This window comes from Electrona antarctica (genome assembly GCF_951216825.1).
Source record: "Electrona antarctica genome assembly, chromosome: 2".
Taxonomy (NCBI): Eukaryota; Metazoa; Chordata; class Actinopteri; order Myctophiformes; family Myctophidae; genus Electrona; species Electrona antarctica.
Window position 1 is genome coordinate 43,486,914 of NC_136807.1, and position 26,173 is coordinate 43,513,086.

The window sequence follows — 26,173 nt, forward strand, 5'->3', positions numbered from 1 at the left end:
AATGCAATTTGTCTCCCCTCCGACAGCATATCATCTGGATCGATGATTAAGATGGACACTCAATAGATTACACTTAATATGCAGCCCAGAGCTTGGGCTCCTTCTGATAACTTTCATGTTTTAGTTATACTGTTGGATTTCACATATATGCATGTGTGATATGGCTCCCCCCAAAAAAGAAATCTAACTAAGAATAGAAAATGACGTGTTCCAAATGGGGACTTGATTCATTTAATTAATTCTGTCTCCAAAGCTCATGTTCAAATGAAAGAAAACAAAATCCATATTGTAATTTGCCTAGATACTTTCTTCGAAATTGAAATAATTAAATAACGGTGCGGTGCTTATACCTGCGACGTCAGATAAACAAACTCATCACTGTATATCCATGAAAAAAACTATTTGTGTTGGCTAAATGTGCCATGTGCTTCTGTGGTAATAATTGTATTTGTGTGAAAGGCCAAAGGGTATCTATGGCAAAACAACACAGGGCTTACAGATGTTTTGTACAGATTCAGCCTGTTAGCCTGTTACTGTGAGTCTCTCTTGCCACTTTAAATGGCAAGCGTAGCTGACCCCAAACACATTGTTGCGTGTCTCATTAAAAGCATTGGATCAATACCATCTGCCTGACGTTGGGTTACCCTACAGACGTCAAATGACCCAATAACGAGACAGGGTCATGTTACGGCGTAGCCCCTATGTGGATCTCGGATGTCACGTCATATGGCTGCTCTGACGTCAGTCAACCATGATGTATCTCTTGGCTTCTACTGTATGACTGCATGTTTAGGCCATGTTTCAACTCCATCTGATGATCACCATTAAATACGATGAAAGAAACAATGCAGTTTTTTTAGGCCCGCTGGCAGCATACACAAGAAATTGTGACATTTGATCGGTCCAGTGGTTTGTAAGATTAGCCCCGGTCATACTGACACAAACAGACAGACAGACCCATTTCTATACGTCTCGCCTCCTACAGAGAGAGCCATGCAGTAAGATTACTTTGCCAGAAACCTGAAACCTGTTCTGTTCTATTAAAACAGGATCCAATGTATGTTTGCCTTGGGCTTGTTCTTTCTGTCACTGGGATCATATCAGCCTCATTAGACTAAGCCCATATGAATCGAACATAAGATCAGGCCTCTCCTGCCAGATATGCCTCACTTGTCCTTTATCTCTCAAACTCCTCCAAAGAGAAGCTTTCTGTCAAATCCCTAGTACTTTCGGGTTCATATAGCATCAGATCCCTGGGTTTCCATCATGCCAATGACACCCAGAGGTGCTGGAGGGTGACTTGAAGTTTGTAGCAGAGCTGCAGTAGAATATGCAGTGTTTTGTTGGGGGTAGTGTGTAAGTGAGGGAGGGAGAGAGAGAGAGAGAGAGGAGGCTGCAGCAGTAGTGTCTACTCTGAGTCTACAGTACCTCCTCCTATCACATGGGCAGATTGCAGAGCAGAATGGGAGGCTGGCAGGCAGCCATACTCTTCCCTTCATCAGGACTCCATTGCAGATGGTATGCGGGATGAGGGATTGTGGTTCGCTTGTGTCATAATAAACACACACATGTGCACACACCTATGAACACACAGCCCAGATGATATGTGTTGTGACTTGTGAAAGAATACACTGTTTCTCTAAGTCAGTCACCTATGGTTTACTTACGTTCCTTGTTTACATGGGCCATACCGGTTCTTCATACTGGTTCTTTTTATGAAACGCTTCCAGCAGCTGTTTGTTCTGAAAGGCTTGAGACTGTCGAGGCTTGGGTGATGCATGGACATATTCATATTCATACTTATTTCATTTTTGAAATCTATAATTTTGCAGCATGATTTTGAATTTCAAAATAAGTAAGCCATTTTATGATAAGGATCCAATTTGGTATTTGCCATTTTGTCAGCCTGATGTTAGCCTGATGAAGGCTAGCATGTGGGGCTAAGAGCTGTTCTGGTAGATTTGGTATGTTAAAATGTAGCTTGGTCAGGTTGTCCTGTAGATGGATGAAGCCATGGCATTCCCCTCATTCTTGCCATGTGCTCAAGGACATGATATGTTTTTGTTTGTGTGTGCTGTGTACCTCAGCAGAACAATGTGGGTGCACTGCAAGGGTAGGATATGCTTCTTCTCTTGCTGTGTCTCTCTCTCTCTCTCTCTCCAATCTCCACTGTGCATGAAGGACAGTGAAAGATAACTCAGACGCGGTAAATTGATTATCCAGTGTGCAGGAGAGGTGTCCAAGGCCTCCAAGAACAGGCTTGGAACTAAGTAAAGGCCTTTTTCAGCAGACACCCTCAGACATACCACAGCAAATGCAATTAACCAGCTGGGCTGTTGCGTTTAATAGTAGTACTGCTCCTCCAAATGTGAGAGAACCCCACAACTTCAAAAGCCAGCCTTCATTAGGACCCTGATGTGGGCACCACATTGGTTATGTAACCCATGTGTTATGTTCCAACTATCAACCAATGCGCAGTTACTCATACTCATATGTAAAGCCCCATGACACATTGTTTTTCTTCATTGACCTCTTACATTATGGGAGATGATTCATCACCATGAGTAAGATATTGATGATCTTCACGTGACAAAGATTGAATATCGTTCATGGATGATATCGAGCTTAGCTAGTGCTGTGGATATGCCCAAAATGTAATATCCCAATATGTTTAACCTCAATGTCGATGTTGTGACTACCTTATTTGTAAAATGTTTAAACATTTTTCAAATAGCCAACTACAAGCTCACAACACATTGCATTGCAATCAACTTGTTATGTAGCTTTCTTTCTTTTTTCTTTTTTTTCTTTTTTTTTTTACATTTTAAAATATTAAAATGAAGCTTATGTGATGCGTGGCACTTAGGGAAGGTCAGGTCACCTCTCAGATACAATTCTGCTGAGTTTCCTCTCGGAGCCAGCTAAGTGAAAGATGCCCTAAAGATCACCTGCAGAGGTGATCTTTAGGGCAGGATCGAACAATAAATGATGACATAAAGTAATTGGTGTAATAATTATCTCCGCCAGGCTGGGACGCGGAGATAACGTTTTTTTTGCCCCTCCTTTTCATGCACGCTCTCCCAGTAGGCCAAGGAAGAACCTCTGCCCCAAATCTTTCAAATCAGCCTCATGGCATTGGTGGCACTATAACAGATCGATTCACGTTTTGAACCATAGGTCGGGTCGTACAGTCAAAATATTTCCCCCTGGATTAATTGGATCATGATGCAACTCCCCATGTAGGTCATGCCCATTTCCGCCTGACAAATGTCCCCCCCATTTAGCTTTTTTCTTTTTTGCAAAACACATTTTTCTGCTAATCCTACAGATTACATTTTGTCTAGTCATGTGATCAAGGGTCTGCTACTGTAGATGTTTCATATTGCATTCTCATTGGCTACGATTGACTTCCAAAGTGTGTGGGCTGTGGGTAGTACTAGCCAACCTACCGGAGATCGTAGGAGTGCACCTACTGTATCTAGTTAATCATCTTTTGATTAGAACCTGTTTTGCCAATATCAACATTATTTGACTTTTCACATCGGTATGGTTAGTTATGCAGCCAACGTGTCCCAATTTTTAACCTTTTAAACTTTTTCACAAATAGCCAATCTACAAACTCACAATGCATCACAATGTTATGCTTTGAGCTTGTAGATTAATATTAATATTTATTTGTTTGCTTATTCATTAAAAGTTATCTATCTTAAGGTTGTTTTGTTTTTTTGTTCTATTTGTTTGCTTCTAAATTAAATGTTTTCACTTAGAAACTTATTTTTTTTAAATTGATTTCAAGATCGGTAATCGTTGGGCTATCCATCCAGCCATCCATCTTCAATCAACCGCTTATCCGTAGTCGGGTCGCGGGGGCGACAGCTCCACCAGAGAGCTTCAGACTTCCCTCTCCAGAGCAACATTTAGTAACTTCCTCCTGGGCGATCCTGAGGCGTTCCAAGGCCAGTGAGTCGATGTGATTCCTCCAACTGCGCCTTGGTCTGCCCCTGGGGTCTCCTCCCAGTGGGACGTGCCTCGAGGACCTCCCTAGGGAGACGCCCGAGAGGCATCCTAACCAGATGCCCGAACCACCTAAGATGGCTCCTTTCCAAGCAAAGAAGTAGCGACTCTACTCCGAGTCTCTCGCGTGACTGAACTTCCTCTGTAGACAGCGAGCTTTTGGCTAGGACTCTTCAAAATCGGGATCGCCATCGAACCCCCAAAAACGTGGCATCGGTTGGGCTTTAGTATTGATATTAAAAGTGGCATTTTATTTAACCATATTAAAAAAACATCCAATTCTATTTATTTTATAAGTCCACTTGGGTCAGATGATGTATGCAAAAGTGAAGGGAATTTCGTCCCACCCCAAGTCATCATGACCAATAATTAATCTTGATGATCACAAAACAGTCTGACTGATCAATAATCATGTTCAGCCCTACCTCATAGCCCTCCATGGGGTCATCCCCATGTTCCCTGTTTACCATAGGGTTATTGAGAGCGGGGTACATAGATGCAGTGACTCTCCCACCTCCATGATTGCATGTGTGAGTTAATGGTTGAGGGTCTCACTGTCACTGAAGAGCGAAGTGACCGGATAAGAAGACAAGGGCAGATTGTGAGCAGGGGTTTTGCACGTGGAAGGTCATCTTCCTATACCATTGAACTCTGTGTAGACAGACAGGGGTGATTGACCTGATTAAGACCAGTAATCCTCCTGCATGCCTCAGGTTGCCACGCCCTTCCCACTGTAATCCCACTGCTGACCCTTGTAGTTACACCAAGCCATGTACACTCAGGGTGTCGCATTCCTCACCGACTGATCGTCATGCTTGTGATTGTTTTGCGGCATGACACGTTGCGCACGCTAGTTGGTGATCATCAGAGAGATGCATTGCATTCCTGACTGACCGACATGATCTCGCGCTTTGGTCTCGGCATAGCAAGTTGCATTTTGTTTTTGTTCATTACTTAATTGGGAGAGTCAGGATAGTTGTTAGGATGGGATGATTTTTTTTAGATCTGTAACTTTAGGTCAAGACACAGTCCGGCCCATGTGCTGCTGTTTACTTATTTTTCTGCAAACCATTTATAACATGATGTGGTCTGCTGATACCATCAGCTGTTCTCTATCACCTGCAACTTCCTTGAAGTATGTGGTTCTGTGTATGTTGATCAGAAGCACATGATTTGGGATAATTTCTGCACTACAGGAGTGAAGTGATGTGCACATGATCTCATGTGATCCCATTTGCACTGTTTCAATGAAACACTGTACAGTACACAGTCAACCTTTATCCAAATGAAGTCGGATATACAGTAGCTTAACAAAGGGGTGTGTGTGTGTGTGTGTGTGTGTGTGTGTGTGTGTGTGTGTGTGTGTGTGTGTGTGTGTGTGTGTGTGTGTGTGTGTGTGTGTGTGTGTGTGTGTGTGTGTGTGTGTGTGTGTGTGTGTGTGTGTGTGTGTGTGTGTGTGTGTGTGTGTGTGTGTGTGTGTGTGTGTGTGTGTGTGTGTGTGTGTGTGTGTGTGTGTTCTCCTTCTGACCGTTTTCTGTCTCTATAAAGTAGGGGCAAAGCAACATGTTGTGAGCTTGTAGATTGGCCTTTTGTCTGTGAAGAGATGTTGTTTGCAGTGAACATAAGAGTGGACCAAGTATAGAGCCCTGGGGACGGTGGACCTCAGTCCTAATTGAGCAGTACTGCATAACATCCTGAGTGTTATTTTGACTATGAGAGTGTACACAGTTAAACGTTGGTTCTACATGTCTTGTACACATTTGTATTAATGCACTGTGGACTTAGGAATAGGGTATGTCGTGGAATTCACTTGCCCAGGCAGAGGTCAGAAGGGTAAAGTGATAAATGCTCTCGTACATTGCTGTTTTTGCTCTCTGGCTGACCACACACACGCCCCTTGTGGCTTTCACACTCCTCACTTGTGTCGACTTTTCACCACCCTCTCCATTTAGTTTCAGTTTACACATATCCGGGAAGCCAATGCTCAAGATATGCAGAGTTTTGTTACGACAGTGCTTCACTTTGGATTGATTTCAGCCCAGCATCAATCCCGTGATGAGATAGGCTTGCTTGGTACTGTATGTGACAACTTTGAGATTGCATAGGTCTAGCTTAATTTAGAATGAGCTCATAGAATCCAAAGAAAGTTGACCACCAATTATCCTATCTGCACTCGCATACTTCAAAACTTACAATGTAATTGTAGTTGACACAACAATCACAAGGTAGACCCTGTGCCAGGCACACAGGTGAAGTGGTTGGCAGGTAATTCACCACAGGGATCAGGGATTGGCAAGACATGAGACGGAAATAATGAAAATATGTACAGTTCTACAAAACAGGTGGAGTGCATTACCGTTCAGATTGTACCGTATGTGCACCTGCTGGTGAATAAACCTACACGAATCCTCGTGAAACTATGCCAGCTTACAGTTTGTACACTCTGCAGCCATGATTAATGATGCACCTTGAGATTTACAAAGTATTGTAGTGCTTTGGTCTGTAGTCTTTTGGTTATTTTTGACAGTTATGATGAAGCTCATAGTTTGCATGTTACTGTAAGTAGGTAGCTGAGCAAGCATCAAAAATGCATCACCCCACATTTGTATTTGAGATATTCCCCTATATTGTACATACAGTACATAGCCCCTCAGTATTATTTAGCTCACTATCAGTGCCACAGTGTATGACTGTGTGTGTGTATATTATATACACAAGACTGTGTGCACCTCTTTGCCAAAGATGAGGGGAGAGCAGAGGATATGATGATACGAGCTGGCTTGAAAGGAGGGAGGAGGGTGAATTGTCGTAACAGCGGAGACGGTGAAAGTCGTGCACAAGCACGAGTCACGTGCGGGAGAGCGTGATTGGGGGGGCATCACACTACAGTGCAGTGAGTGCACACTGCCGCCCAGCCAGCCAGCCAGAGGAGTGATGGGATTTCAGTCACACCGTTCGAAGGCTTAGAAAGCCGTGAAATATATACACAGTTTTGCCAAAGGCGGAAAAAAAAGCTGTTGTCTCTTTTTTCATTGTGCTCTTGTGTGTGGATTGGAAGCACTGTCCAGTGTCCCTTACAGTAGATGGATGCACATTGGGATCTGATCCTAGAGCCCTGCACTTAGATTACAGTAGCTGCCAGCCCGCGGGCAGACAACCATATCCATTTGGTTTATTAATATTACTCAAGTGAAAGGTCAGCGTTGAGCCCACAACTCCTAAGTTATTAACTCCTTCCCCAACCTAAGTAGGTACAACAATACAATGCTAACTAGGAATTGGCAATTAATCGGTTATCACATCGGTATCGGCCGATATTGGCCTTAACTCATTTTGGGCGGGAACCCGTTTTGGTGTTAGCATTATGTTATGCTTTAGCTATTGAAAAATAGCAGATCTACAAGGCGCGCTACGAGCTTGTAGGTCTGCTATTTTTGAAAAATCGAAGAACCACTGACATAGAAACATAGCTTTTTCAGAAAACTGTCCGGATGTAGAAGACATTTATAGAATCTGATCTCAGGTCAAAATAGGATTTAATCAAAATCGCGAGACATGGCCAAAGCATTTCCGGGGTTCCCCAGCCAAACACGCTGAGAACCCCTGCTCTATACCAGGAACATTGTGGCCTCCTTGAGTGGCAGGATCCTATGCAACGTATGAAAGGGGAAGACATGCAATATTGATAAGGCGTCTGATAAGGCTGTACATCTTGCTCATTGAGGTCATACTTTTATATTGTGTTTGTGGATAAAGATTGACCGGCTCCCTGCATACCAATGGATGTACAGTTAATCAAACTAATCGATTTAATAGATTATAAACAATATTCAGTTTTAATAAAAAAAATTTTTTATTGTGGTGACATTTTTTAATTTAGTATATTAAAGAAAAACAATATTAAAAAAAATACCGCAATCTACAAGCTCACTGAGTGTGTGTCGCATGTACATGTACACGATGTACAAGCTTACCTTGTACATTCGCTATTTTTGTGTGACACTGATAAAGGACATTGTAACTTTAACTATTTTTTGCATTGATAGTAAAAAAAAACAAAAAAAAAACAAGCTTCTCGGTTTCATTTAAGAAATAATTGGATATTTTCGCTGAGAAAATAATCAATAGTCGCAGCCCTACTCTTGTTTCTAACACAGAGACCAATACAGTGTATTTTTCCTCTGTTGCTTTAAATCACACAGTGCTCACAGCAGCAGCCCACATCCATCGCCACGCATCTCTGGCTTGATGATGCAAGCAGCGACTAAAGGCAGATAATGGTGCGCTTGTTCTGAGGTCATCGCGTTCCTCCTGGCTTCCTTCTCTTCTTCTGCACTTTGGCTCGTTACCCTCAGTGGGCTAAAATGGCTGGACTTTCCCATTGAAAATAAAGTGAATGCAGTTTTTTTTAGTTCGTTTTGTGTCTGCTTTTTTTTTTCACTCGGACCAACACAGCACCTTGTTTCATTTCCTCCCACGGGCTGAATTCAGTAGTTAGCTGCTATAGCCCTCTGTAGTCCAGCCCTCTACAGCCCTCTGTAGTCCAGCCCTCTACAGCCCTCTGTAGTCCAGCCCTCTCTAGCCCTCTGTAGTCCAGGCACGAGCTGCATAATGTTGGGCACTGTGCTCACTTTGTATTATTCATGACCCATGGTGGGGACTGGGGAAACGGAAGTATTATTTAATTTATCAGACTAAATCATCATTTAATTCACCCAGTGGCACGATCTTTTCACTGCACAGTCTTGTTTTGAAGGCGAAAAAAACTAATGCTTGGAATGGATTCAGAATCACGATAACCCCCTAGTTTGACACGTCACATAAATACTTAAAGCATAATGAAGCTTGGATACTTTTGCCTATGGTGTGCTCACGTATAACTGTCAATAACTGGCATTAAGCTACTGAATTGGAAGAGTTATCATACCAAAATATAAATCGGAGACATACAAGAATACAAAAATGTCACCTTAGGAGGTACCAAAATCTGGCTTGGCCCCTGGACTAATTCCTCTGGGCTTTCTGAAGTAATGTTTTGTCATTGGCACAGATTAATAAATTGGATGAGCGTTCCCTCCCTTTGGTTAGCTCCTTGAAACCTCTGTCTCATGCTGCTGTGCTGTGTTCATAGCATACCCTGCAGCTAATTGATAGACACGCACGCACGCACGCACGCACGCACGCACGCACGCACGCACGCACGCACGCACGCACGCACGCACGCAACAAGCATCCACGTGTAACTCAAACACGCACACACACAATGTCCCTTTACCGCAGAGACGATGCTAGATAAAGGGTGTTAGTCATACAACAGTCTCGTCAGTGGAGGATTAACCCTTCGTGGTTCCCGGTGGTACGACCCGTTTCGGTGCCGCACCGGGACCGTTTTGTCAGCGGGGGGAGGGGGATCTTGTAAAATTGTCACTTTACCGGCGCATTTCAGCGTTTTAGAGCTTCATCAGCTGCCCTTGCTTCTAAATTTTTGTGCTTGCAGCAGGGTCTTCTTTACCTTTTCCCTGCGTTTTTGTGCGAATTTGTAGATGGGATATCTTCACAATTTTGAACATTTTGCCCTCTTTTTCTTCTTTTTTATTTTCCTTTTTACCCAAAATAGGGCTTGATTATTATTTGATTATTCTATTAAATTAACTAAATGTATCAATTTTTTGTCAAATAAATGAACATAACGTATGTCCAAGTAAGTATTCATATATTCCATGGGTTAGTCTTATGCTAACAAGGTTTACATAAAGCAAGTGGGCACTTAAAGAGAGGCTATAGTTTCTGTACGTAGGCTAGTTGAGGAAATCCAGGTCACTGCTCAGTAAAATGGGTGCCTATTGTGAGAGGTGAATGTTAGGGGCTCTTTCCTCCCTTGTCCATAATGCCTGGTCTCCACTGTTGCCCACATCCAGCCATTCCACTTAAAGGTCGTATGATTGTAGCAGGGACGGATTTATACTGTGCTTGAGTTTTGGATGGGGTTTATCCATGTTTTCCAAATTTAAACTCAAATCATAAATAACTTTTACATGGCAGGTATTCCCAAGACTGGCCTAAGTTCTATATGTAGAATCTCTGTGGTTCTACTTAGATTATTATTATACTGTATACTAACTAGTCCATTCCCGTTTGGGGGTATGAGCACCCAAAGTATTTGTACAGCAATATGTCCCGTCCTCTGTCCCGTCTTTAGTAAAAAATCACACCTGTGTGAACTGAGTGGTGCAAGGTCTTATATAGCCTGATCAGCTGTGGTCTGACGTAATGTCAGTGTCCATAGTAACCATGCTCACCTGTGCACGGACACAAACATACAGACAAAGCTGGTTGTTGGAGTGGTTTGCACCACTCAAAAACCTACTTGAGTTGAGTTCGTGCTCTTCTCACCCTCTCATCCCTCTCTCCCCCTCTACTCTGTCACTTATAGTGGGCTCCTGCCCAGCTTCATTTTAGGAATGAGATCTCTTGTCTCGGCCTGGCACTAGGGTTGATGGACAATTTATACTGCATTGGCTTATGTCTGGAAAAGCTTTCCAGGACACAGTATCTAGTTTTAAGTGCTGGCTATAGTGGAGTTAAACAGCCGCAGAAGTTCACATTCACATCTCTCCAGTGGCTGCGTGCGTAGTGTACATTTTTTAAAGAAATGTTTTTTTCCCCTGACTGATTACATTACCTTTTTGAGGGGTGCTAGCCCCGCCAATGCATGGCTTTTGAAAATTATGTCATATGGCAGCCAAGTCTATGGACTTTTAATGTTTACATTGACGACGTGAGGCCAATATAAATACAGTGAGCACATCTCACTTCACACTGATTTTTGTCTCCACCAGGCCGAAGGCATGGGGAGAGAGTATGTTTTGCACTCCGTCCGTGTGTCCGTCCGTCCTTCCGTCCTTCCTTCCGTCCGTCCGTTACCAGCTAATCTCCGGCACCGTTAACCCGGTCGATGCCAAACTTTGCACACACACTCCCTGGATGCCAACGATGAACCTCTGCCCCACATTTTCCAGAACGGCCTGTTATAGCGCCACCATGAGGCAGCTTTTCACATTTTTTACCTAAAACTGCACCCACGATCTGCGTGAAACGTTGCATGCACACTCCCTAGAGGCCAAGGACAAACCTTTGACCTGCATTTTCCGCATCTGCCTTTTATAGCGCCACCAGGAGGCCGACTTTTGTAAAACACATATTTTGATATTACTCCTCCAGATTCTGTCCAAAAATCTCACAAATCATTACACAGTATCTCTATGGTCATGTGCTCATGTCGGATCTGTCCGATATTTCATATTCCATCCTAATTGGCTATTATTGGCTTTCGCAGTTTGCAAGATTTTGATCAAAAGCCACAAATCATGAACGCAGCATGCAATTTACGTGAAATCTTTCACACATTTTCTTACTAGGCTGAGGAATATATCCCACCCTTTTCACATTGGCCTGTTATAGCGCCACCAACAGCTTGATTTTTGCAAAACACATTTTTGGAACAAAATGCCTCAAATCATCCAGTTGCCATCAAAGGCGTATGAAGAAATGGCAATCGGTACACATGATCTCTGTAGTCATGTGATCAAGACGAGTCTGTTGGATTTCTCAGATTGTACACTGATTGGCTAAGATTGCCTTCCAAAGTTTTCAGGAGTGGCCCGTTGTGTACAAAATGCTGCACATGTCCTACTCATCCAGAATTATATCCTCAGAGATGCTATGAGTGATCTGGCTCTGCATTTCCTCAACAAAATGAAGAAAATTGTTGCAAAAAAACATCCTCCTAAACATTTTGCCAAACATCACACACACTCCTATCCTCCTGGTGGAGACCTGTGCCCGGAAGGGCACTTTTTCTAGTTTTCTTTCTTTTTTAGGGGGCGCTAGCCCCTCCTATAGCTTTTGTTCCCACACGTCTCAATATTTGTCATTGACAATAAAAGGATAAATTAGTGTCCGCTAAATATGTACATTTTACCAACCAATCACATAAATTCAGTTTTTCATGAGATGATGTATGATGATGTATAATGATAAGAGCGCCCCTCACTTCACACGGGTGTGATTTTTAATATTGTACCCTCTCACATTGAGAAGAAAAGGTCTTTGTTCTAGTATTAAACCAGACAGATTTTCAGCTCAAATACACATGAAATATTCCTTCCATTTCATTCATTTAAAATCTCCAGCATAGTGCCTTTGTGAACAGCTTGGCATAACATGGGTGTTATTTCTAAGCTGGGAAAAGCCCTGTGATGCTATGGAAGCGCAACTATAGCTCTCAGGGCCCCTTTTGTCACATTGGATGTGTTTGAATGATCTTTGATGCGGGAGTGAAGATTGCCCTATTTTTGGGGGCCTTTTGCCTTTATTGATCGAGGTAGGCTACAGTATATTGACAGGAAACGGGGAGAGAGATGGGGGGGGGGGGGAATGACACGCAGCAAACGCCATCGGGATTGGGACTCAAACCCACGACACGCTGTCAGGCTGCATTACCAGACTAGTTGCCCAGGCTGCTAGGCCGGACTGGGCCAGAATGCCCATTTTTGAAGGAAGACTGCCTCTCCTCCATAGCTGTGAAGCTGACATCTCTGCCATGTTTACACCGACTAGAGAATCTTTTTATTATGATAAAAGTTTCTGTTGATGTGAAAATGAAAAGCAAGTTCATAGGACGCACACGCATGCACACGTGCACTTGCACACACACACACACACACACACACACACACACACACACACACACACACACACACACACACACACACACACACACACACACACACACACACACGCACAGAGAGAGTAAAGGCCCCCGGATTTGCTGTGAATCAAATTATCATTCAGAGTTTTGTTATCATTTCACTTTCAGCTCTGATTTCCTTTCAGTCTTGTGCCATGCAGGCTTTAACTCTACGTGTCAACACCTGAGAGACAGCCTAATATCCCTCTCGCTTTGTTGCAGACAGCGCTGTGTTTGTTTAGCTTGTGAATGGAGCCCTGCTGGCTTAGCATGTTCTCTGTCTCTGTCTCTCTGTCTCTCTGTCTCTGTCTGTCTGTCTCTCTCTCTCTCTCTCTCTCTCTCTCTCTCTCTCTCTCTCTCGCTCTCTCTCTGTCTGGTAGCTTCTAGAAGCCTTTCTATGGCCCCTGTTGTCCTGGCCAGCAGCGAGGCTGTGTAAATGGCTAATATCAGGGGGGTCACTCGGGTTTGCCAGCTAGCTATCAAAATGTCCCAAAGCCTGGGAGCCGCGTTTGTTGAGGCAAGGAGTGTGGCGGAAAAGGTTGCGCGGCTGAAACCTGCCCATTCCTTCCTGTCACTGACAGTCTGTCGGCATGTGAAGCGCCAGCTGCCATCTGCTGCTGCGGTTGTATAAATAGACGGTGTACGTACGGATGGAGCAGCTGGCCAGCAGGCCCAGGCCGCTGCAACCTTTCCCAGTGGTTTGGACTGAGCCAGCTATTGACAGACAACTCCACCTAGCCTAATAGCCTGGTGTCCTCTGTGATAGGGATATCTCTGAAAGGAAGTGTTGTTATGTAGGGCTAATAATATTAGCGTTAGCTAACCCATATATACTGTGTAGGCCATTATGGTCATGACTTATAAGTGCATTATCCTCTTTCAAGTTGGCGTACCTATTTTGAGCATGTCGTAGGCAAGAAATTAAAAGAAAAAAAAAGTTTTTTGAAAATGGCTGATCTACAAGTTTTGATGCAATCTATATGGCTTTTTTGTTGTTTTTTAAATGGGGTTCGGGTGCTTAAAGCTCTTGTGTAAATTGATTTAGCGAATGAAATGTCATTTTGTCCAATCTGTATGGGCATAATACAAAATAATGTGTTACTAGTCCTTACCCGTTCGAATATATGAACACCCCACATTATGTACAGTGTGGGTAATGCGATTTAATGGATCATTTTGTTGATGTATGTATTTTGAGGTGTAATAAGTCTGGTGTCTGGTGGTGGAAATATAGGCCCCTCCCACTGATTTTGCTAGGCAATTACAATGTCATGTGCAAGCCAGTGCCAATTGGGGTGGCTGTATCTGGTCTCGCTGCTCTTACTGAGGTTGGACACGAGTCACACAATCTTTGACACACCTGAAGGTCAAAATTCAGGTTATCCCAAGAGCTACCAGACAGGCTCTATTAGCTCAGTGGTAAACCCTTCAGCAAGTGTGCACAGTAGACCTGGGTTCAAATCCGGGGCAGATGACTAGTTTTACTAGTTGTATAGGACGGTTTACCCTGAAGGTTTCTGCTCACTTGCAGAGGTTTACCTAAGGTGGAGGTTTGAGAGGAAATTGTGCTGCTGACTTCATGCAAAATGCTCCTTCATAGAAAGTTATTATATAACAACACATTAGAATACTGGGGCTGCATTAGCGACATCACGTTGTTATTCAGAGCACTTACCGTTTTTTCTACATCTTTTATTTCAGCCTGTGGACAAACGTGTGTGTGTGTGTGTGTGTGTGTGTGTGTGTGTGTGTGTGTGTGTGTGTGTGTGTGTGTGTGTGTGTGTGTGTGTGTGTGTGTGTGTGTGTGTGTGTGTGTGTGTGTGTGTGTGTGTGTGTGTGTGTGTGTGTGTGTGTGTGTGTGTGTGTGTGTGTGTGTGTGTGTGTGTGTGTGTGTGTGAGACTGTGTGTGTGTGTGAGACTGTGTGTGACTGTGTGTGTGTGTTTCAGCCTGTGGACAGACGTGTGTGTATATGTGTGTGGGTGTATGTATGTGTGTGTATATATATATATATATATATATATATATACAGTATATATATATATATAATTTAATATATTAATTACTTTATATAAAATATTATATATATATATATATATATATATATATAATATTTTATATAAAGTAATGAAATGGGTTAGGGCTACATCCATGTAAAAGGGGTCATTGTCCTTGAGGGAGGGGAATGGGCCACATAAAGGCTTGTCATAACAGATTACCTAATGTGTTTTGCAGGCTCTGTAGTCAACTGCAATACCCTGCATTCAACGCATTGTTCTGGTGTCTTCCTGTGCCTTTACCCCCTCCCTCCCTCTCTCCTGTTAGAAAGGGCCAAATGACGTGATCAGCTTTCTGAGTGGAAATGGGACAATTCATCCAGGGGTGGGAATTCAGCGCCTCCCCCTAGAGTCAGTGGCGTGCACAGATAGACACTAGGGGGTGCTAGAGCACCCCCTGCCCTTTTGGCAATGTGCCCTTTTGGAAAAAAAAGAAAAATAGCAGACCTACAAGTTCATAGCGCGCCACTCGGTGGCGCGCTATGAGCTTGTAGATCTGCTATTTTTCAATAGCTAAAGCATAACATAATGCTAACACCAAAGGGGGTTCCCGCCCAAAATGGATTAAGGCAACCGGCCGGTTCCACGCGCTGCACAAGGTGCCCTTTTTTAACTTGAGCACCTGCCCCTCTAAATGTCTGTGCACGCCACTGCCTAGAGTTCCAATAATTACTCTGTCTGAAGTAATGGCACCAACTAATGTAATGCAGAAATAGTATGCACTGCTGTTATCATTAATAGGATTACACTTTGTCATAGTCTGACGTCTGGTCCTCCCTGTGGGTAGTGGGTACTGTCCCCGGTCTGAGCTTAGGAATATTAGTTTCAGCTGTGACGATACAGCTCCCCCCAAGCTTACAAAACGCTTAACCATGCTCTGAAAGATCCAAGCTTTTTGGCAGGAGCGGTCTCCATTCTTTCTTTTTTAATGTTTTTCCCCCATAGCTATTGTTTTAGGTCAGGGGTGGGCAACTTTGACGATGGAGAGGGCCACTATATTTCCTCACCTACTCCCTAGAGCCATATATTACTGTCGTAGCAAAAATAACCGATCTACAAGCTCAAAACGCGTCACGCTGCGACGCGTTTTGAGCTTGTAGATCGGCTATTTTTGGCTATATTCGAATTGAAATCTTGAATTATTTTTTTGCTATTTTTGAATTGGAATCCTGAAAATTAATATTTTTTTGTAATTTCAAATGCCTTCAATTATACTTGTGTTGAGCAATGAGCTACTAATTTAGACTGAAGTAATTAAAGCGGGTCATGTTTGCATGTTGTGGAATTGTAACAGCTGAAACCAACATTAACCTGAGGGCCACAATAAGTGAAGGTGGGGGCCGCATGTGGCCCCCGGGCCGCCAATTGCCCACCCCTGTTTTAGGTTGTGCTCTCGAATCCAGGTCGAATGCAGGGTTTACTGCACTCGGTGCATGCATGTGTGTGGCTGTATCCAAAAGAGGTAATCCATATAGCACATGCCTCAGTTTCTGTTTTGGAGATGTCGGGTTTGCCGTGTTTTTGGCTGCAGCGGTCTCAGCTGTTTGTCGAATTGTGCAGCAGTGCTCAGACGCTACTTTTAGCACTTCAGCGTTGAGCGGCCAGTGAGAACTCTCCGACACCTGTGCCACATGGCCCTGACAACCCAGCCTTCACGCAGGCTCTTGGCAAACGGACTGGATGTGACGTGTGGAGAGTGTGTGTCCGTTTAGAATGTGCCCTGTAAACTCTTTCCGTTTCCTCTTTAAGATGGAGGAATGGTATTAATGTTGCTTGGGGTGAAGCTAAAATCATCTGCTCACTGCTGCACCAGCCATGGATAAACTGTGACGTACACAGTAGGTGTGTGCAGTTCTCACAGCATGTCAAAATAGATGAGATTGAGCTCTAGAGAGACCGAGAGAATTCACCAAAGATATTATATGGTGCCTACGGTGAACTGTTACATCACACTGCTGCACATATGCACACAGACCCCAGGGAAGCAATTAAAATTCCTCCGCCTAGCAGAAAGGGGCACATATGGTAATGACGATGCAGCTGCACAGATATTATGTGATTGAATGTCTGGTTCCTTGCAGCATTTGAGACATTTGCTCTGCCTTCATTTGTTCTTAAATATGCAATTTATTAAATGCATCTGTGACGTAAGGGCAGTGCTCTGAGTTGTAGCTATTGATCGACTCAAGCTAGACAGCCAGCACTTTAGAGGGTTATTGGAGAAGAGAGGCAGACATTTTCAGCCATTTTAGGCCCCACTTGCCTGTTAGTCTCACATGAACGGGGGTAGCTTTTAGTCCCCATCTGGTGCTCCCAGACATTCTAACAAACCAATTACCAGGGGCATAGTTTTTTCACATTGTCCTTGCGATGAAGGCCTGGACACAAAATGTCTGCCAGTCACATCCAGCTGTGCGTTGTTCTTGAGATAGAAGGATGTGGTTAGTTAACTGGTATCCACCCATCCTTGAAATGGAGAGCTCCTGTGGATTCCAGGCACCTTATTGGCCAGGAAAGAGGAGCTGATCTGATCATCCAGGTCGCTGGGGATGGGGAAGGATAAACATTTGACATCCCCCCATCCCCCCCCCCCCCCATATCGTAACCTGCCATCCCACAGAGCCAGGACGATGGAACAGCAGCTTGCATTGAATGAAACTCTCCTTTCTGTGTGGAGTTTGCATGTTCTCCCCGTGTCCCCTAGGGTAGGTACCCTCACAAAAAACATGCAGTAATCCTGGTCTCTAAACTGCCTCCCCCTGGCCAGCCGGGGCGCCTGATGGAGGTGAAAGGAACTGGTTGGAATAACGTGTTCCTTCCACGCGCTACGTCCAACCAGGGAAACTCCCCCCTGTCAGGTGTAAAGGAGCAACTTGAACACTCGGGCATGAAGGATGCATGAGTTCAAGTCCGTTGCTCTCCCCATGTCCCCCATATATGGGGACTAGGTTGGCGGAGGGTGTGTAGAGCCCAGGATCACATTAGATAATTGACACAGGGGTGAAAAATGGGTTACAAAATCATGGGATAAAAAATTATAAAAAAAGAAACTCTCCTGATTTTTAAATGAGCTCCCCCACAGCACAGACACACTTGCGTAGTTGTCAAACTTGTTGGGGCGCCCGCTGGCCTAGTGGTCCCGGCGCATGCCACATGGCTCTGGCCTGACAGCGCGTCGTGTGTTCGAGTCTCATTCATGAAAGCATTTGCTGCATGTCTCTCCCCTTCTCTCTCTCTCTCTCTCCCTCTTTCCTGTCGGTCTTCACTGTGACTATCAATAAAAGCAAACAAAAACAAAAAAAGAAAGAAATGATGTAATATTATATTACATAATGACCTTATGATGTTCTCATGGCTGAATGAAGTTTAGGCTAGACAGAACCTGGTATAGGACCATTCAACTAGTACTTTATATTTCAATGAAAGAATCTTGATAAACAAAAGTAAGGAAGCGACTCCGACACTCACGCACAGCTATTTATTTATGGGTGTTTTTATTCAACTACTACTCTTGCGTTTATCACAAAGAAATAAAAAAGGTTTTAATACACAAGAGGTGCAGACTGCAGATATTTCGTACTCTGTACTGAACTGTAATTGCCCGTGCTTTTTTTCTGCAAACTGTTAATTAAAGGTATATTCAGTGATTTCACTTAATTCAAATATCACTTGTTTTTTCTTATTTTTTGGATAATCCTCCCTACTATAAAGTGTGCTGACCATATAAGGAGTTCCTCCCTGTCCCCAGTGAGCCCCTGGGGTCAAAAAACCCTAGTTTCGTTTTGGGCTTTGGGTGGCAAAGCCTTCATCCAATCAGGATGAGAGGGGCCTTCCTCCAATCATGATCGAGTGGGGCGGGCCTTGGTGCACGTGCTGTTGGTCTGTTGTACTTCCCTCACTGTAGAGCGTGTGCATGAGCACATCTTGTTACCGGGGTGGACTAGGTTTTTTTCAAATCACTGAATGCTCCTTTAAGTATTCTGTATAGGCCTATAAGACAACAATGTTGAATTTAGTTTAGTTAATTTAATGTCTGACAAATAAATCCTGATACGTTGATTCCGTGGTCGTGCGCCTTTTGCGGGTTTTGAGGATTTGGAATTTAATAATGAATGATCAAATATAAATAAATAAATAAATAATGTTTTTATCACTATGATTATGATTCATATACATCGTAGCTGGATGTAAATTATCCTCCTTCATTCGTGCACATTAGTGCAGTAAGTATTGAGGCGAGAGACAACAGAATGCAATGTGCTGCTGCATCCCCTCCCCACGTGTGTCACGTTGAGGTTGTTATGGCAACCGGAATCTGGTCGCATACCTGTTGCCATGGTTGAGAAGGGCAGAGTGACGGCGTTGCTCATTAGCCAGAAGGATGCGTTTGCCATTTTAACACACAAGATGTAATTCCATGTGGAATATATCTATTAACATCGACAGGGTTGTAGACACATGTTGTATCTGTGCATCAGCTTGTGCACTGTTTTTGATTATCTTATAAGAGAAATAAAACGCAGTGTGTGAGTTAAATTACTTAAGATTGTTTGAGACAGAGGGACAAAGTAGGTGAGCCATTATATGGATCACTGTCACAAACAAGGCCATGTGGATCTGGTTTATTAACATCTCAACTTCACACACCAGCTCAGTGGCCTTGTAGTTAGAGAGACTGGGAGGTCGTGATTCGTTCCCTGGTCATACCAAAGACTCAATTCAATTCAATTCTCAAGATAGACAGGTGCAATTATGGTTTGACCCTAAAAAAATTGCAACAGAAGGTTTCTCAACTGTTTTGTGTAGTATTAGGTGTCCTTAATAACATACTAAAAGTTTACCAAAGTTTGACCATGCGAAAGGTGTCATTTTCAAGATGGCCACCGCCAGTTCTTAAAAGACCATTACTCATCCATTATTCATCCTAGACAAGTAATTTTGGTGTCTAACCCTATGTTTTAGTTATGTAGGAATCCAATTAGCTTATATAAATTACAGTTATGATTATAATAACTAGTGTATTTGAAAAAGTGGTTATAAGGTGGTTATAAGTGGTTTTAAACGTTCAAAATGAACGCTTTCCAATATAAATTTACATTTATCCTTTTTCCACGTGCCATAATGCCCATCATTGGTGATTTTACTTGTAATTCAAATTATGTTGAAGCTTTCAACAATTTACTTAAGGAATAAATGCATTATTACTGTGTGGTACTGTGAAATTAGTCAAAACAGGGCCGCCACGTGAAGGCTCAGTACCGCTAACCCCTATTTTTTTTTGTTGCTTTTTTCATACTACACCGTTCTATTTCATGGTTTCTGACCATGAGAGACTCAATGGAATACCTATTTTTATTATTGGGTGTGTCTGGACCCTTATTGTGCATATTTACAAGATGGTGGCTACCCGAAATAGTGCTTTACCATGATTTCTACCATGATTGTTGACTGTTTTGGCAAACACAAGCAATATTAATCCATTGGCTAAGATTCATGGCACAGAAGGAACATATTTTCTTGAGCTTGCATATTGTCAAAATGGCTGCAAACATGAAAAAGAAAAGAGACATTACATTTCCTGTCAGATCCTATTACCCAGGGGGGCAAACCACCCCTTTTTGGATACCTGCATTTGCCATAACATCAAAGGTTGACCACCAGAAATATCTATGACCCAATAGAATCACAACCTATATGGACACACCGGTCAATTTCTTTGCTGGAAATGCAATATGGCCACCACAATATTAGCCCCCATTAGCCTATAATGCAGGTGAATAGGGCAACATTTTTAACTGAGGGATATTTCCACGAAACTTCACAGGTTGATCAATGATATGAATACCATAATGGTTTGTATTGGAAGTTTCCATGATATCCAATATGGCCACCACAATACTAGCACCCAGAAAATAGGTTTGGCTTCTGAACCAGATGAGCTATAAATACAAACTCATGGTTTCTAACCACGAAAGATATTATTGTTCTGGGGTGTTTCTTTGCAGAAAGACATCCCTCTGGCTGTATTTTGGTTTTGTTCTACTGTTTGTTGGAATTTCCTCTGTTTATGTTGACAATCATCCCTGGCAGGGACGTGCATCGCTGAGTATGGATGGTCTCTCAGTGACGGGAATGCAGTCCCCTGTCCATCTACAGAGCCAGCCTGACCTATGTCAATGAACAAGACAATATCATGTAGCTGTATCAAAGGCTGCCAGAAAATCTGTTCATGTGCCAGGGACTGGAGACAAGATGCAGCAGGAGCTTCACTCCATTCCTGACTGGGAATGTCTCAGATGCATGCATCATTCTGTGTGCTCTTTATGGGCCCAAAACCACTGGCTCAACTCCAGTCCACTCCTCTGACAAGTGTCCTGCTCACTGACAAGAGTGACATCCTAGCACACTGGGAAGAGCACTTCAGTGAGGTGTTGAGAGTCCTCAATTTCCGAAGAGGATATTGCCACGATACCCCAGCTGCCAATCAAAGCTGATCTGGCTGACCCCCCCCCACCAGTGCAGAGACAGTGAAAGCACTCCAACAACCCACTTCTGGAAAGGCACCAGGAGGTGATGGGTTGCCTGCAGACATCTACAAGAATGGAGGCATGGCACCTGTACCAGGTAATCTGGATAGGGGGAAGTCCCTCCAGACTTCAAGGACGCATCCATAGTGCATGTTTACAAGAGGAAAGGGGACAGGGCATACTACGATAACCATCATGGTATAGCCCTCCTGAGTCCTGAACATCACAGTAAAGATCTTAGCAAGAATCATCCTCAACCGGCTAATCAGCCATGCTGAGAATGTTGTCCCTGGATCCCAATGTGGTTTCCACGGAGGCAGAGGTACCTGTAACATGATCTTTTCCATTTGCCAGCTGCAAGAAAAGTGCAGAGAGCAGAAGGGTCTCTATATGGTGTTTGTCGACCTCACCAAGGCCTTTCACACAGTCAATCGTGAGGCCCTGTGGCAGATCCCTGGCAAGTTTGGCTGTCCAGGGACAGCCAAACTTCTCATCGCGTCCTTTCATGACAGGATCTTGTCTCCAGTCCCTGGCACATGAACAGATTTTCTGGCATAGGCCAGGCTGGCTCTAGATGGACAGGGGACCATCACTGAGAGACCATCCATACTCAGTGAAGGGATGTCCGGCTTGGCGATGCACGTCCCTGCCAGGGATGATTGTCAACATAAACAGAGGAAATGCCAACAGAAACAGTAGAACAAAACCAAAATACAGCCAGAGGGATGTCTTTCTGCAAAGAAACACCCCAGAACAATAATACTTAATAGAGGGAAATTATGGCTAAAATATTTACAGTATATATCTCTCGAGGTTAGAAACCATGAGTTTGTATTTATAGCTCATCTGGTTCAGAATTTAGAGCCAAACCTATTTTCTGGGTGCTAGTATTGTGGTGGCCATATTGGATATCATGGAAACTTCCAATACAAACCATTATGGTATTCATATCATTGATCAACCTGTGAAGTTTCGTGGAAATATCCCTCAGTTAAAAATGTTGCCCTATTCACCCGCATTATAGGCTAAAGGGGGTTAATATTGTGGTGGCCATATTGGATTTCCAGCAAAGAAATTGACTGGTGTGTCCATATAGGTTGTGATTCTATTGGGTCATAGATATTTCTGGTGGACAACCTTTGATGTTATGGCAAATGCAGGTATCCAAAAAGGGGTGGTTTGCCCCCCTGGGTAATAGGATCTGACAGGAAATGTAATGTCTCTTTTCTTTTTCATGTTTGCAGCCATTTTGAAAATATGCAAGCTCAAGAAAATATGTTCCTTCTGTGCCATGAATCTTAGCCAATGGATTAATATTGCTTGTGTTTGCCAAAACAGTCAACAATCATGGTAGAAATCATGGTAAAGCACTATTTCGGGTAGCCACCATCTTGTAAATATGCACAATAAGGGTCCAGACACACCCAATAATAAAAATAGGTATTCCATTGAGTCTCTCATGGTCAGAAACCATGAAATAGACACCGAGTTTGCATTTCTAGCTCATCTGGTTCAGAAGTTAGAGCCAAAACCTTTCTTGGTGCTAATATTGTGGCGGCCATATTGTGGCGGCCATATTAGATTTCATGGAAACTTGCAATACAACATTTTTTCGTATTCATATCATTGATCAACCTGAGAAGTTTCGTGGAAATATCTCTCATTTTGCCCTATTCACCCCAAGGGGGCAGGCAGACTTTCCAACGTTGAAGCTCTGGGTCCTAGTGGTAGGAGGAGGGACTACAGGCGGACCCGTGGATTCATGACCGGGAAACCCCGTGCAGCTGGGCTTTAACGTTGAGCGCTCAGTTGCCCTACGTCACTCAGGACCTCAAAGTTGAGGTCCTGGGAGGGACTTCCGGCAGTCTTCCGGGTGCTTCAAAACGCCACTGAGCAACTTCCACTGACATGAATAGCTGGGGGGGCGGAGCTTCGCGCCAGTTCAGTCTCTATTATATATATACTCTATGATTCACCCCCCATTATAACTAATAGGGGCTAATATTGGGGGCGGCCATATTGGACTTTCGCAACAAAATTGACCGAGTTGTCCATATAGGTTGTGATCCTAGGGGGTCATAGATATTATTTCTGGTGGACAACTTTGTATGTTATGACAAATGCAGGTCAACCCCCTTTGCCCCCTGGGTATATCCTTTTAACTTGAAATGGGTGTCCATTTCAGAGAGTTTTAATAGAGTCAAATATAAAATATTGGATTTCACAATGATCTGATTCTATCTCTGCCATTTTGACAAGTCCAATGGATTCACAGGCCTCAAAAACATAGGGTTAGACACAAAAAATACTTGTCTACGATAAATAATGAAGGAGTTAGGCTATTTTAATGATTTTTTTGGCCATCTTGGACGCCATCTTGAAAATAACACCTTTCGCATGGTCAAACTTTGGTAAACTTTTAGTATGTTATTAAGGACACCTAATACTACACAAAACAGTTGAGAAACCTTCTGTTGCAATTTTTTTAGGGTAAGGTGCCTTTTTTTCATATATGCCCTCACCTAAGACTGAAATATGGGACCCAGCTCCCTGCTTGGCACTCAGCATCAAGGGTTGTATTGGGGGTAAGTCCCTGCGTCATACTAGTGTCATGTCCAGACTAGTGTGTCCAGACTTGTCTTGTACATCATGTCCAGGGGGTGTACATCAAGCTGCCTCACGCTACAGAAACAGGAGATAGCAGGCTCCTGCCCTATGGGCCTCATGGCTCGGCAAGGCTTCACACTGATCCAGGCCAGTTGGCCGAAAACATTCGGTGGCGATTGACAGTTAAGCTAATCAAATAACGAAAATGGTTGATCTACTGTACAAGCTCACACAACGCATCGCATTATGATCAATCTGCTATTTTGCCATTTGTGAAAATAAAATAAACTAGAAAAGTGAGCCCCTCTGAGTGCAGATCCCCGCTAGCTAGGCCACCATGAGGCCGATTTGAAAGAGTTAGACGACTAACACACACCAGGTGGTCAGAGCACAGTGGCATAGCTACAAAGATGTGGTCAGAGTCCAATTCAGCCCATTCTGTTTCACTCTTCAATGTTTTATAATAGTTTTTTTCAGTTAACTTTCAGAGGCACTGTGCGGTTCGATCAAAGAAACATTTATTTTACTTTTATTGGCGATACAGATGCACAGCAATACACAGTGGGTAAACAAACAACGAAACTAACTCCGTAAACACACACAAATTGTGAAAATCAAAAGACTGGAACAAAAAGTAATAACCACCCTCCATTTATCGTGATGGGTACACCGGTACAGTATGCATTAATTTTTGCACACACACACACACACACACACACACACACACATTAAAACCTGGGAGCTGACCAGTACAACCACAGTCTTATACTGTTGGCCACTAAGCAGCTCCAGGGGGAGCAGTTGGGGGTTCAGTGCCTTGCTCAAGGGCACCTCAGCGGTGTTGGGTGAGTGATGACAATCACTTCCCCACCCAGATTTTTCCTGCCCGTCCGGGGAATCGAACCGGCAACCTTTCGGCAACAAGGGCACTCCTCTAACCCTTAGGCCACCGCTGCCAAAAAATATCAGATCTACAAGCTCATAGCGCCACCGAGTGGCGCGCTACGAGCTTGTAGCTCTGCTATTTTTGAAAAATCGAAGAACGACTGACATAGAAACACAGCTTTTTCAGAAAACTGTCAGGATGTAGAAGACATTTTTAGAACCTGATCTCAGGTCAAAATGGGTTAATAGACTTATAAAAGACCTGTTCCTATGACGCACGAGCAGATCGACAAGGAGGCAGCTATCTGGGGGCAGATGCGTCCATGCCACGTCGTGAGCATGAATCACCACCGAGCGGATGGAAGGAAGCGCGTGTACGTTCACAGACGCAGCCTGCGCAGCAACCAGTTATCCTCGTATTGATTGCTAGTATGTAGCGAAGCCACAGGGACCCATTTCACACTACATTGACATTTTTTGGCCTTTAGTTGACATTCTTATCAAGATTGACACGTAACAAGGGCGGTCAAATAATGAGCCTCAATTTCGACATAATGACGAGCAGCCAACAGGTGTGTAGTACGCATCAGAGCCCGGGCCGACCGTATTCCTAAGGATCATGTAAAAGGGATGTTTGTACTGTGGGAGAGCGGCGTTAACATGGGTTTTTCTTTTGTGTCACAATCCTGTCCCAAATTATTCCCCTAAAAAAATAAACCCCCAGTTCCTTCGTTCCACTTCTTGCCTCCCCCGCAACTTTGAACGTAATACTGGGTCAGGAGTGGACCGCACAAAATGTGTTCCAAGATATTGAAGCTCATGTCATGCTGTATTGGCCCGTAGCCCTGTGTCCTATTGTTAGTTTAACTTGTCGTGGGCATACTGTACAGTGTACCAACTGGCCCAGTGTCATGGTCAACCCAGTGTCCTTCATGTCCCCATCTATGCTGCTGGCACAGGAAACCTATCTGATCATCAGCCAGGTTCCACTGCTGAGCGACGGAACAGAGCTTAGATAGCCCTGCTCTCTCATTAATGTGGATTGTTCCTGGAAAGGGGAATAAGGGCGTTAGTAACATAAGTACTACACTTCTACCTCACCCCCTCGCTCCAGTTTCCCTTTAGAGGGGGGTCAGAGGTGAAATGGTGCTTTATATAGACCCCCGCCCCCTTCTCTCCTTGTCTATCTGTCTCCTCTTCCAGTGCCCAAAATGGAGTTGCCGCACCACTTGGTGGGGGTGTAAATACAGGGTTTTTTTACCTGCGCCAGGTTGCATTATAGCTTCCTACCAAGATTAGAATTTCGTCGCAGCAGCTGCCATGTTGTTCATCACAT

General features: G+C 43.7%; 1 protein-coding gene across 2 annotated transcripts in view; it reads left to right on the forward strand.

Moving 5' to 3' along the window:
• Positions 1-26,173, forward strand: part of kif1b (kinesin family member 1B) — a 100,230-nt gene that overhangs the window by 2,431 nt on the left and 71,626 nt on the right. The window lies entirely within an intron of this gene.